The 10,000-nt window shown below is 44.8% G+C and overlaps 1 protein-coding gene across 2 annotated transcripts in view; it reads left to right on the top strand.

The window, feature by feature from the left end:
• Positions 1 to 10,000, top strand: part of LOC122262659 (serine/threonine-protein kinase VRK1) — a 95,494-nt gene that overhangs the window by 26,882 nt on the left and 58,612 nt on the right. For both annotated transcript variants that reach the window (XM_043030754.2, XM_043030752.2), the window contains one exon: positions 3,068 to 3,147. The gene's annotated coding sequence lies outside the window, so the exon portion shown is untranslated. The remainder of the gene's footprint in view (positions 1 to 3,067; positions 3,148 to 10,000) is intronic.

Below are 10,000 nucleotides of genomic sequence, written 5' to 3'. Positions count from 1 at the left end.
GCAAGACCCGGTTGCAGGAGCAGAGGTCGGATTGCGGGTGGTAATGCCAGGGGAAGGGAAGGAGAGAATTGTTGTTAGAGTGAATGGTGAAAATGCAAGGCCGTATTGAGACGAAGAATTGAGGTAGAATTGGAGGTTTTGATCGATATATTAAGGTGTTCCTGTATGGAGAGAGAAAGATAGATTGAGGAAGATCCAGTGCCTCTTTACTTGGGGGACTAGAATGATTTTAGGGGGGGGGCGAGGTTGGGGGAAAACGTATGATTGAATTGATAAACCACCATCCTCTCAGAATGTATTGGTAAATGAGTTTCGTTTGATTATTGTACATTGTTCTTTTCCAATAAAGACAGAAAACACCTTATTTTTCTCAATCTTTATAGGAATTTTATTATTGAGAATTAGATCTTGGGGGTTGGGCGTGAAGGGAAAAATCAACTATTAGAGGAGGCGTGGTAGGAAAAATGTTAAGACCCACTGATATAGGTATGAATATATAGATAGAAATACATCCTATATATATGTTACATATAGATGGATGATAGGCAAACAAAAAAGTGGGTATAAATGCGTATCTATTGATATACGCGTAGATATCTTTCTGGTTATAAAAAATAAATTTTTTTCAAAGCCTTTCCTGCCATATTTGCGATATTGGTTGTCATTATTCAACATAATACTACTGTAAGGTAACAAGGCAACGTCTTGGACACCCAACCTTCCCCACCTCCGGCAACCACACCAATGATTTTAAGGATGTTTGGTGGGGTTGAGACGATCGGACTACCAGGAGGCTACCAGGCGCCTGCTGGCACCAAGCCTAGCCTACCCTTGCCTGGTCTTTCAGCAGTGGTTAGCTTTACACAAGAAACTTCTGGGTGGTCGTTCGACATGGTGACGGAAAGACGCTATTTAATTATATAGTCTTAATTCAGTGTGATTTACGATTTCCTCCTCATGGCGGTATTGGATACCACGGTGATTTTGTATATGAATTTTGAGGTTGATATCTATGATTACACATTTGATAGATTTGATTCCGAACCAAACCTTTTTATATACTTTTTTCTGCCCTCTAAATATGTACATGTAATAATGTAGCGAAAACAATAGCTGCAAGATCGGTTCCTTGCTGCCTAATACCGACGCGTTTTCCTCCGTGCTGGTAAATTTTTGGTTTTCTTTTCCTCGTGCAACAATAACACATATGTTGGATAGTCAGCTCCCCCGCCCATGAAAACGCTATGTTAATAAGACGCCCCGGTGAAACGAGTGAGCGAGTGGGTGGTGAGCTGGTGGGCTGCAGAGTGGGCGGGGAGGTGTAGACTTACTCATGGAAGGAGCACCGGTGCTACGAGAGAGCGGGGTCAAGGGGAGGCTCCCCGGGGTTATATAGTAGATGGATTCCGTAGTAGGAGATGGGTGGGGTTTCGGGCGGTGGGTTCCATCCCGTTGTATTTTCTGTTTTATTTATTTTGTTGTCTTTTGGTATGAAAGGGTCACGTCCTAGTGTGTTTGAGTTCCTATTGGTTTATCTATGATTTATTATTTTTGCAAAACCAAGACAAAGAGTGCTAGTTGCACTAACGAGGGCATAGCATGTTTATTGTATCTAAAACAAGAACACCCATGCTCAATGTTCATACTTAAGAGCTTTAAAGTACATTTAGATGTCGCAATATTAGTAAATATTACCATCACCTCAAAAGTGTAGTCTTTGAGCATGGTTTATAGATAATTTGATTAATATTCTTGGACGTAATTTGGCATTCTCAGTTGTTAAGATTTAGGGAGGCGGTTGCTGATATTGATCGTGATGCGTAAAATTAATGTAAACTTGAATTTGAAGGCTCTGCCGTTGTATGTACCCATATTGAGTTTTATGGTTTCCACGTTAAGGTAAAGGATTGAAGCAACTATTTAGAAGCCTTCACTGGTGAAGCCCAAAAATACCCACCTTCACTATAAAAAAAAGAGGCAAGGACTCGGAATAGAACCAGGAAAGTTGGCCTTGTTACTAGGGCCCGCTGTCATCTTCAGAGTTCAACTAAATGGCGACCTATGGCAACCGTCTAGCCTAGAGTTACGTAACCTCTCTTGTTACGTCATCAGGGGGAAATGCTGTAGGCCCTACCCTTGAGGCAGGTTAGTTAGGCCTGCTTAATACACGGTGTTTGAGTTAATGCGGTTGTTTTTTTTTATACCTTTAAAGGGGTGAGGAGAGTTGTGTGATTTATATTTAGTGGATCTTGTGGGCTGTTAGTAATATGGGATTCTATTTACCTTGGGCTTCTATTGTAATTTGTAGATGTTGATAGTATCATTTTATTATTTGTAAATGTGCTAAAAATGCCAATAATAATGATGAAGATAATGATGATGATAATTTTATTGCCGATTATATTCTATATTCAGTGTTCGGAGACTATGTTACGCATTAAATATACCTTGGAGATACGCATAATTGAAATCGTTTTAGTTGACAAGCTGAATCTAAAGCACAGTTTCATTACAAGGTAAAGTACTACACTATTATGACCTGGATGATTTAGATGTTAAGCAGTAATAGGTTATATTGTTTTCACCATTTTTGCGATAACTGAGAACGGGTACGCAATCCTTATATAATACAAACAAATTGCTTTTTACTTATCCACTAAGTCTGATAGGTTGCAGTCTTCATAAATTACTGTGTTGTTTGCGAGTTGGTATGTGTTTTTGTGTTTGTGTTTGTATGTGTTCTTACGTTTTTTTCTTCAATTTTTTTTGAAACACTACACCCAGTAATACATGTAAACGAGCCTATTTCTAGCAGCTACAGTATCCCATTCTCTTATTTCTCATAGCCCTCCTTTCATCCACCAATCTCTCCCTTTCCACTGTCCATCCATCCACTCATTATCTTATCCGTCCACCTTTTCCCTTCTTCCATCCCTTCATTCACCCATCTATCCCTCTCCTCCTTCTTCCATCCCTGCATCCCTTCCCTTCTTCCACCCCTTTTACCCACACATCCCTCACCTACTCCTGCAATTGCATAATTGACGACCTTCTCTCCCCATTGCAGTTGTCCACGTGATGACGGATTAGTGCAGTCGTGGGAGGCACAGCTGATTTTCGCCTGGCAGCCAGCTGACGGATCAAACGGTAAGTGTGAATTTAGTGCTTTAGTTGTTGTAGTTTTTGGTCTGTTTGTTGATACCCTCTTCCACGGTGTTTTTTTTTTTTAGTTTTTAGATTTTTTTTCAAGTGGATTTCAAGGGTGCTGATAGGTACGAGGGTTTCGGAATAGAAGTGAATGTTGCTTGAATAAGTATTTTTTAGCTCAGATGGATATTGAACTTGGTAGCATCTTATCAATGTTTAATTGTTTCTGTATATGTATTTGTATTTATTTCTATGTTTGCTTTCTTTTTTGCTGTACTGTGTATGTGCTTAAATACTTGTTTCGCCATTGCTTGTGTATTAATACTAAAGGATACCACCAATAGCCTTACGAACCTTTGAGAGGCATTAAACGATCTCTGCCCACCACAGGTTAACCGGAACCCCAAAGAAGGAAAAGTTTTTCCTGAACATCGTCAGAAAATCCCAAGAGGTCACTTTGATTCAACGATGCTCTCTCTCTCCCCAGTTTATTTTTAAATGTTCATGATTATGGTATTGTTTTATGTAACGGGATCATTATGATCATTTTGAGCACTGCAAAGAATTATGAAAGTATATTCACTTGTAAAACGGCTGGTTAAGAAAGGAATTCGGCTATACTAATGTTTTCATTCATGTTCAGACTTGTTAGATTGGGAAAGTGGCGGTGTAAGCATTTTATATTGTTTTCTAGAACTGGAATTTAATTTTTAAGATTATTTGTAGGTACCCATGTTACTAAATTGTGACTAGAATAATAAGTATGATATATACGAGACTGACGAATTATTTTCCCACGTGGTGTTAGTTTACGCTCTGTAGTAGATGTGGCAACGTCGCAAAGGTCCCAGCTGACTCACATCTTTATATGTTGACTATTTTCTGTAGTGTTAAAGGTTTTTAGCGATTTATTGATATACTTTGGCTTTTAAATATTTTCGATCGCGTGTGCATCGCAAAGAAAATGTTCTAGTCTTGCAGAAACAGAAACCGGCATTTTCTCAAATATAAGATTCCCGCCATTTTTTTTATTCTTTCAAAAAGCGATTGCGCCTTGCGATGACGTCATAAGGGGGGGCGGGGCTTCGATGGAATTCTGCGAGCTGATTGGCTGACAATTCTTCTTTTACGCTTCCGGACAGTTGAATTATATAATGTAAAATATCGCGTGGAAGGAATGCAATTAAACGTCGAGTAACAGTTGATTATCGAAGTTTTCCTTTACTCATAGCAATCTCAGCTATCTGCAATATTTTGTAGACAAAATCACCTTATTTCGAAATGCGATAAAGCGGATTAGAGGCCACGATTAATACGAATTCGTAGGGAATTTGGGTCTGGCGTTTGTGCTTGTTGCCGGGTGGTTTATTTCTGACCTTGAATCGTATATATACATTAGGGATCACGCGCAAAGGGGAAGGGAACTCCTGAAGTCTCTATTTCTTAGGCATTCTTGTCTTTTCGTCTTCTGTTAGTTTCGTCTCTATTTCCTCCATTTTCGTTTTTTGTTGTACTCTGGTTTCTTAGTTGTTGTTTTTTGTGACTGATCTCTTCTTTTCATGTCTCGTGGGTTGTTAAGTGATTATTTTTGTTGGATTCCTCCAGTTTGTTCATGTTTGACTTTATTATTTTATGCCATTTTTTACAAAAGGAACCAACTTGGGCCTTGTTTTGACATTCGGGACTTTTTACTCGAATGTGAATCTTGACTTTTTGGCAAGGCCTTGTAATTTGCAGTCTCGCGAAGATACTGTTGTTTACTCCACGATTTGACGATTTGTATTTTAAGCGAAAATGTTTTGTTATAGTTTAAAACAAAATTATAATAATAATCATGATTACAATTAACTTAATGGCGATAATGATAATGACGAGTGTTGATAAAAATGGAAAATATTTTTGGTAACAATGGTAATAAAAGTAATATTAATGAAAATGGCAAGAATGGGGATAATATTAGAGACAATGGTTTTGATAAAAATTGGCCGCCTGGAAACGAGGGCTACCGCAGTCTGCGAGGCAACGCCACCCTTCCTGTCCGCCATTACACGTTCCATTGTGGGCGGGGAGCGGCGTAAAGACTGGCGCCACTCTGTCGCTTATTCTAGGGCTAGGGATGGGAGGGGAGGGGAGAGGGGTGGAAGAGAGGAAGGGGCCAGGGGAGGTAAAGTCAAAGGGGTAGGGCGGAGAGGGGGGGGATGGCAAGACTACATGAGCGGGTCCGCAGAGTTGCCGGAGATCACGTGACGGTTCTATTTTGTACAAGGGAGGCGAAAGGAAGGGGGGGGGGAGGGGAGGGAGGATGAAAATAAAAAAGCAGTGGAAAGGTGAGAGAGAGAGGGAGGGGGGTCGAGGAACTTGGTAAAGAGAAGAGAGGAGGAATGGGTGAGGGAGGGAGAGGGGAGATAGGAGAGGGAGGAGAGCATGACCTTCAAAGAGGGTGTATTACCTCGCCAGGGAGGGCGGGATGGAGGGGGAGCATCCAGTAAGGAGACAGCTTACACATACACCTCCAACACTCTTGTCATCATCTCGTCTCCCACTCTTCTTATTCTTCTTCCTCCTCCTCCTCCTCCTCTTCTTCCTCCTCTTCCTTATCTTCCTCTTCCTCCCCCCTTCTTTCCTTCTTCTTTCCCCCCTTCTCCTCCTCCCGATCTTTCCCTCCCCTTCTTTCCCTCCTCCTCCTCCTCCTCCTCCTCCTCCTCCTCCTCCTCCTCCTCCTCCTCTTCTTCCTCCTCTTCCTTTTCTTCCTCTTCCTCCCCCCTTCTTTCCTTCTTCTTTCCCCCCTTTCCCCCCTTCTCCTCCTCCCGATCTTTCCCTCCTTCTCCCCCTTCTCCTCCCGATCTTTCCCTCCCCCTTCTCCTCCCCTTCTTTCCCTCCTCCTCCTCCTCCTCCTCCTCCTCCTCCTCCTCCTCCTCCTTCTCCTCCCCCTCCTCCTCCTCCCCCTCTTCTTCTTCTTCCTCTTCCTCTTCCTCCTTTCCTCCCTCGCCCATCTCTTCTATTCGTTCCCACGTGATTGAGTATCACGAAAACGGGGATAAGGTCAGCGGAAGGAAGGCGAGAATGCGATTTCGAAGGCCCCTCAGGTCAGTGTTTCGTTGCTGCCTCGGTCGGTCGGTCGGTCCCGGGGATTTTCACGGGAGATCCTTCTCTCGTGATTTTTTTTTTTTTTTTTTTTTTTGGGGGGGGGGGTCACTCTTGGGGGTTGTTTTGTGGCAGAGGGGGAATGAGAACAGAATGTAGGGACTATTTTGGATGATGATCTTGATATGAGGCGCGCGCACACACACTCACTCACTCACTCACTCACTCACACACAACGCGTCCGTTGTGTGTCCGGTTGATTAATTGGTTGATTAAGAAGCAGGACCACTTCTGAACAGATTGGCCTGGGAAGCGACATGGCTGCGCTGAGTCAACAAGGCGATTTGTATCAGGTCAGGAGCGAGGATAGGAAGAAGGGAGGGAAAGTGGAGGGGGAATTTGAGGAGAAGGAGGGAGGAAGGGGAGGGAAGGTGCAGGGAAGGTGAGTGTTGGTCGTATTCTGGGAGCGATGTGATGATGAAGGTGGGGGCCGGATCGGTGAAGCGACAGGTTGGGTGGGTTAGCGAGGGAGGCAGGTGTGTTTATGTGTATGTGCATGTGTATATATGTGTGTGTGTGTGTGTGTGTGTGTGCGCGCACGCGCGCGCGAGCATGTTGTCAAGGGGTAGTGGGAGAGGGGGGAGGGGATCTCATCAGCCGACTGCGCCATGACATGAGTTCGGGGTCCCTGGAGGTCACGGAGGGGCCAGGGCATAGGCGCTGGGTTGGCTGCAACTGCAAGATGAGGTTGACTTTTCTTTCAAAGAGATTCGGCTAGATTTGACCGTTCTTTGTATTCCTTAGGTTGTTTTTTAATGTCGGCGTTTCGCGTGTTAGTGCATTATTGGACTCGGATGGGAAGGGTCAGTGAGATACATGGTGACTGGCGCCTCTTTCCTACTTCCTATTTCTCACTTTCTACCTTCTCCCCACTCTTGTCCATATCTCCTCCCTTCCACTCCTGTACTCCATTTCTCCCTCCCTTTCCTTTCTCCTTCTTGTTCGTATTGAAACGAAAAGTAGTATTTATATTACACCAGATATAACAGCATACCACATCATTGTATTTTCCAGCCAGATGCAAAATCGACAAAGGGGACTGGTCATCACGGTTAAGATGTTGAGTCATGCTCTCTCACACATACACACCCAAGGTGGAAAACGCAAGGGGAGATGAACAGCGAGCAGTTGGGAGTACCACTAAGCACTTAGTACACAGGCAGCCAAACCCACTTAACCCGTTTTGCCAGAGAAAAAGGGAGGTGAGGAAGAAGCAGACCAACACGTGGGGGGGGGGGTGAGAAGGAGAGGAAGGAGGGAGTGGAAAGGATGGAGGGCGAGAGGGCACTGACAGCTACAAGGAATAAGGCAAGAGCTATCGGAGGAGTCGGGGCGGCGCTGTACTTCCGAATACGTGGAGCGCCTAATAGGGGCAAAGGGGTGGACGTTAAGCGGGCCCGCAGGTGAGGTTCGCTCGGTCGCTAGGTGGCCGTAGGGAAGGGGAGAGGGGGAGGGGGTCGTAACAACACCCGCGAGCGTCGAACACCTGCGCATTGCACATGTGACGGATCAGGTGTAATTTTCTTTACGGGACTTGTTCGGCGGAGCGGATTGGTAAAGGCGCTGTCACACTAGCACTTTTCCGTCAATTTTCTGAAAAATTGTCAATTTTTGAGCGAATTGGCATCTTTTTAGTCAGACGATATTCCGAGTTTCCGCGTGAAACATTCCCGTCGTCCTATTGGCCAAGCATAATCAAATCAAGAACTATATTTTTAAATGTTGTATATGTTTTGTTTTTAAATCATTAATAATTCAAATAATGAACTTTACTTTTCATATTCACAGCTTACAATTGACAAAGAGGAATATGTAAATCTAAATTTTATTTCATTAGATAAAATTTGTTTTAAGTGCTGGACTTCATTGTTTACATCCGTCAGCCGCAGAGCGCGCTATTTTTCCTCCAGTTTTGAAAAACAATGGACTGTGGATGGATACAGGCCCTTAAGAAGAATACTTGAATTAGAACATTTTATTGCTTTTTCTTGTTACGCTCAGCATCTGCTAAAACGGCTAAAGTCTAGCATAACCGCGCACTATCGCTTGTTCGGCGCCATTGTTTACAAATGCGATGCGAGTATCGCATTACTAAGCCGATGGCTCCTAGTGTGACTGCGCGCCTCGAAAAATTGACAATTTTTGAAAATTGACGCAATAAAACGACGGAAAATAGGCTAGTGTGACAGCGCCTTAAGGGAAGGGAGGGGGGGGGGGGCTGATGTAGGGATATGTGTGTGTGTGTGTGTGTGTGTGTGTGTGTGTGTGTGTGTGTGTGTGTGTGTGTGTGTGTGTGTGTGTAAATCACCCTTTCTTTCTGCCTTTGTGAAGAGAATGTGGAGGGATGTATGTGGTCGTTGTTGTCGTAATTGTAGCGGATGTGTGGAGTTGATTTGGATGACCAACCTTGTTTTTTTGTGTTAGGCGAGGCCGCAGAATGTGTGTTGATCAGATAGTTTTTTTTATGTGTCTACGTTTGGTGTTGTTTTGAGTGATTTATTTCATGACCTTGTTTCGTATGAGTTTTTTTTCTCAAGTCATTTACATGTTTAGTTCTAATTGAAGAGGGGCTGAAAGAGGAGACGGTTGACGTCACCTTACCAGTTCTGTTGCGTCAGTCGGCAGTGTTCGGACGAGGTGAAGGGGTGGGGAGGGTTTCTCTTGGCCCCCAACCCCTTCTCCCTCTCCCCTCCCACACTTTGGAGTTGACTCCGACGGCAAAAACCTCCCACCCTCCCGCCTTCCCTCACTTGAGAGGCCGTATGCTGGACTCTTCTCATCCTTCCCTTCCTTTTACCTTTATACAGCCCTTCCTCCTCCTCCATCTTTCCCCCTCCCCCTTACCTCCCTCCCCCTCGCTCCATCCCTCCCTTACCTCCCAATCTTCAAAGTTGGACGGCGACAACGAATGAAGGTCTCCTTTCACCACCGCGTGCGTGTGTTTGTGTGCGCCGTGTCGTGTAGGAACGCTTTCGGCGGTGGCGGCGGCGGCGGCGGCGAGGTGCGGAGGCGGTGGGGTCGTTGCTCCAGTGGTCGCTGTCTCCATCGCCGCTCCTGCTCGTCATCGCTCACCTTACCGTCGGCATACCGCACGCTTCGGAGAGGGAAAAGGGGGTTTAAATTGGGTGGAGAGGGGTGGAGGAAGGAGGTTGAAGGTGAAGGGAGAAGGATTGTGTGGAGGATTGGTTGTGTCCCTACCTGTCATGACAGGAGGACGTCGGGATTTTGATCACCTTCATTTTCGCTTGTGTGCTTATGGTTGTGCTTTTGCTTTGAGTATGCGTATGTGTGTGTGCGTGTTTGTTGGGAGGGCTTTCTGGGGAAGTCTGGGGTGGATGGGTTAAGAGTGTTAATTGGGGACAGGAAGAGAAAGGGAGAAATAAATGGTTGCACACAGGTAGGGATTCGTATTACGGCAGGGAAGGAAGGAAGGAAAGAGGGAGATACGGGGCGAGAGAAAATGATTGAGAACAAGACAGGTACATGCATATACATTAGAGGACAGACGAATCAGACAGCGTTCACCAGCACTCGTGAAATCAGTATCAGTTCATAGGCTTTTACCGCTGGCTTTGTGCTACGGAGTTCCTTGGGGAGGAGGCGGGCCCAAGTGAAATTCGAGAAAGTGTTTGCTTTCACCGGTTTGTCCCTCACGCTGCGGGGTGTGCGGGCTGGGAAGGGAGGACGGTGATGGAAGAAGGAAAGTGCC

This window comes from Penaeus japonicus, unplaced genomic scaffold (assembly GCF_977035675.1).
Source record: "Penaeus japonicus unplaced genomic scaffold, GWHDUDI00000001_assembly GWHDUDI00000007, whole genome shotgun sequence".
Lineage (NCBI taxonomy): Eukaryota > Metazoa > Arthropoda > Malacostraca > Decapoda > Penaeidae > Penaeus > Penaeus japonicus.
Note: the sequence above shows the minus strand (reverse complement) of the source record. Positions and strands in the feature narration are given on the sequence as shown.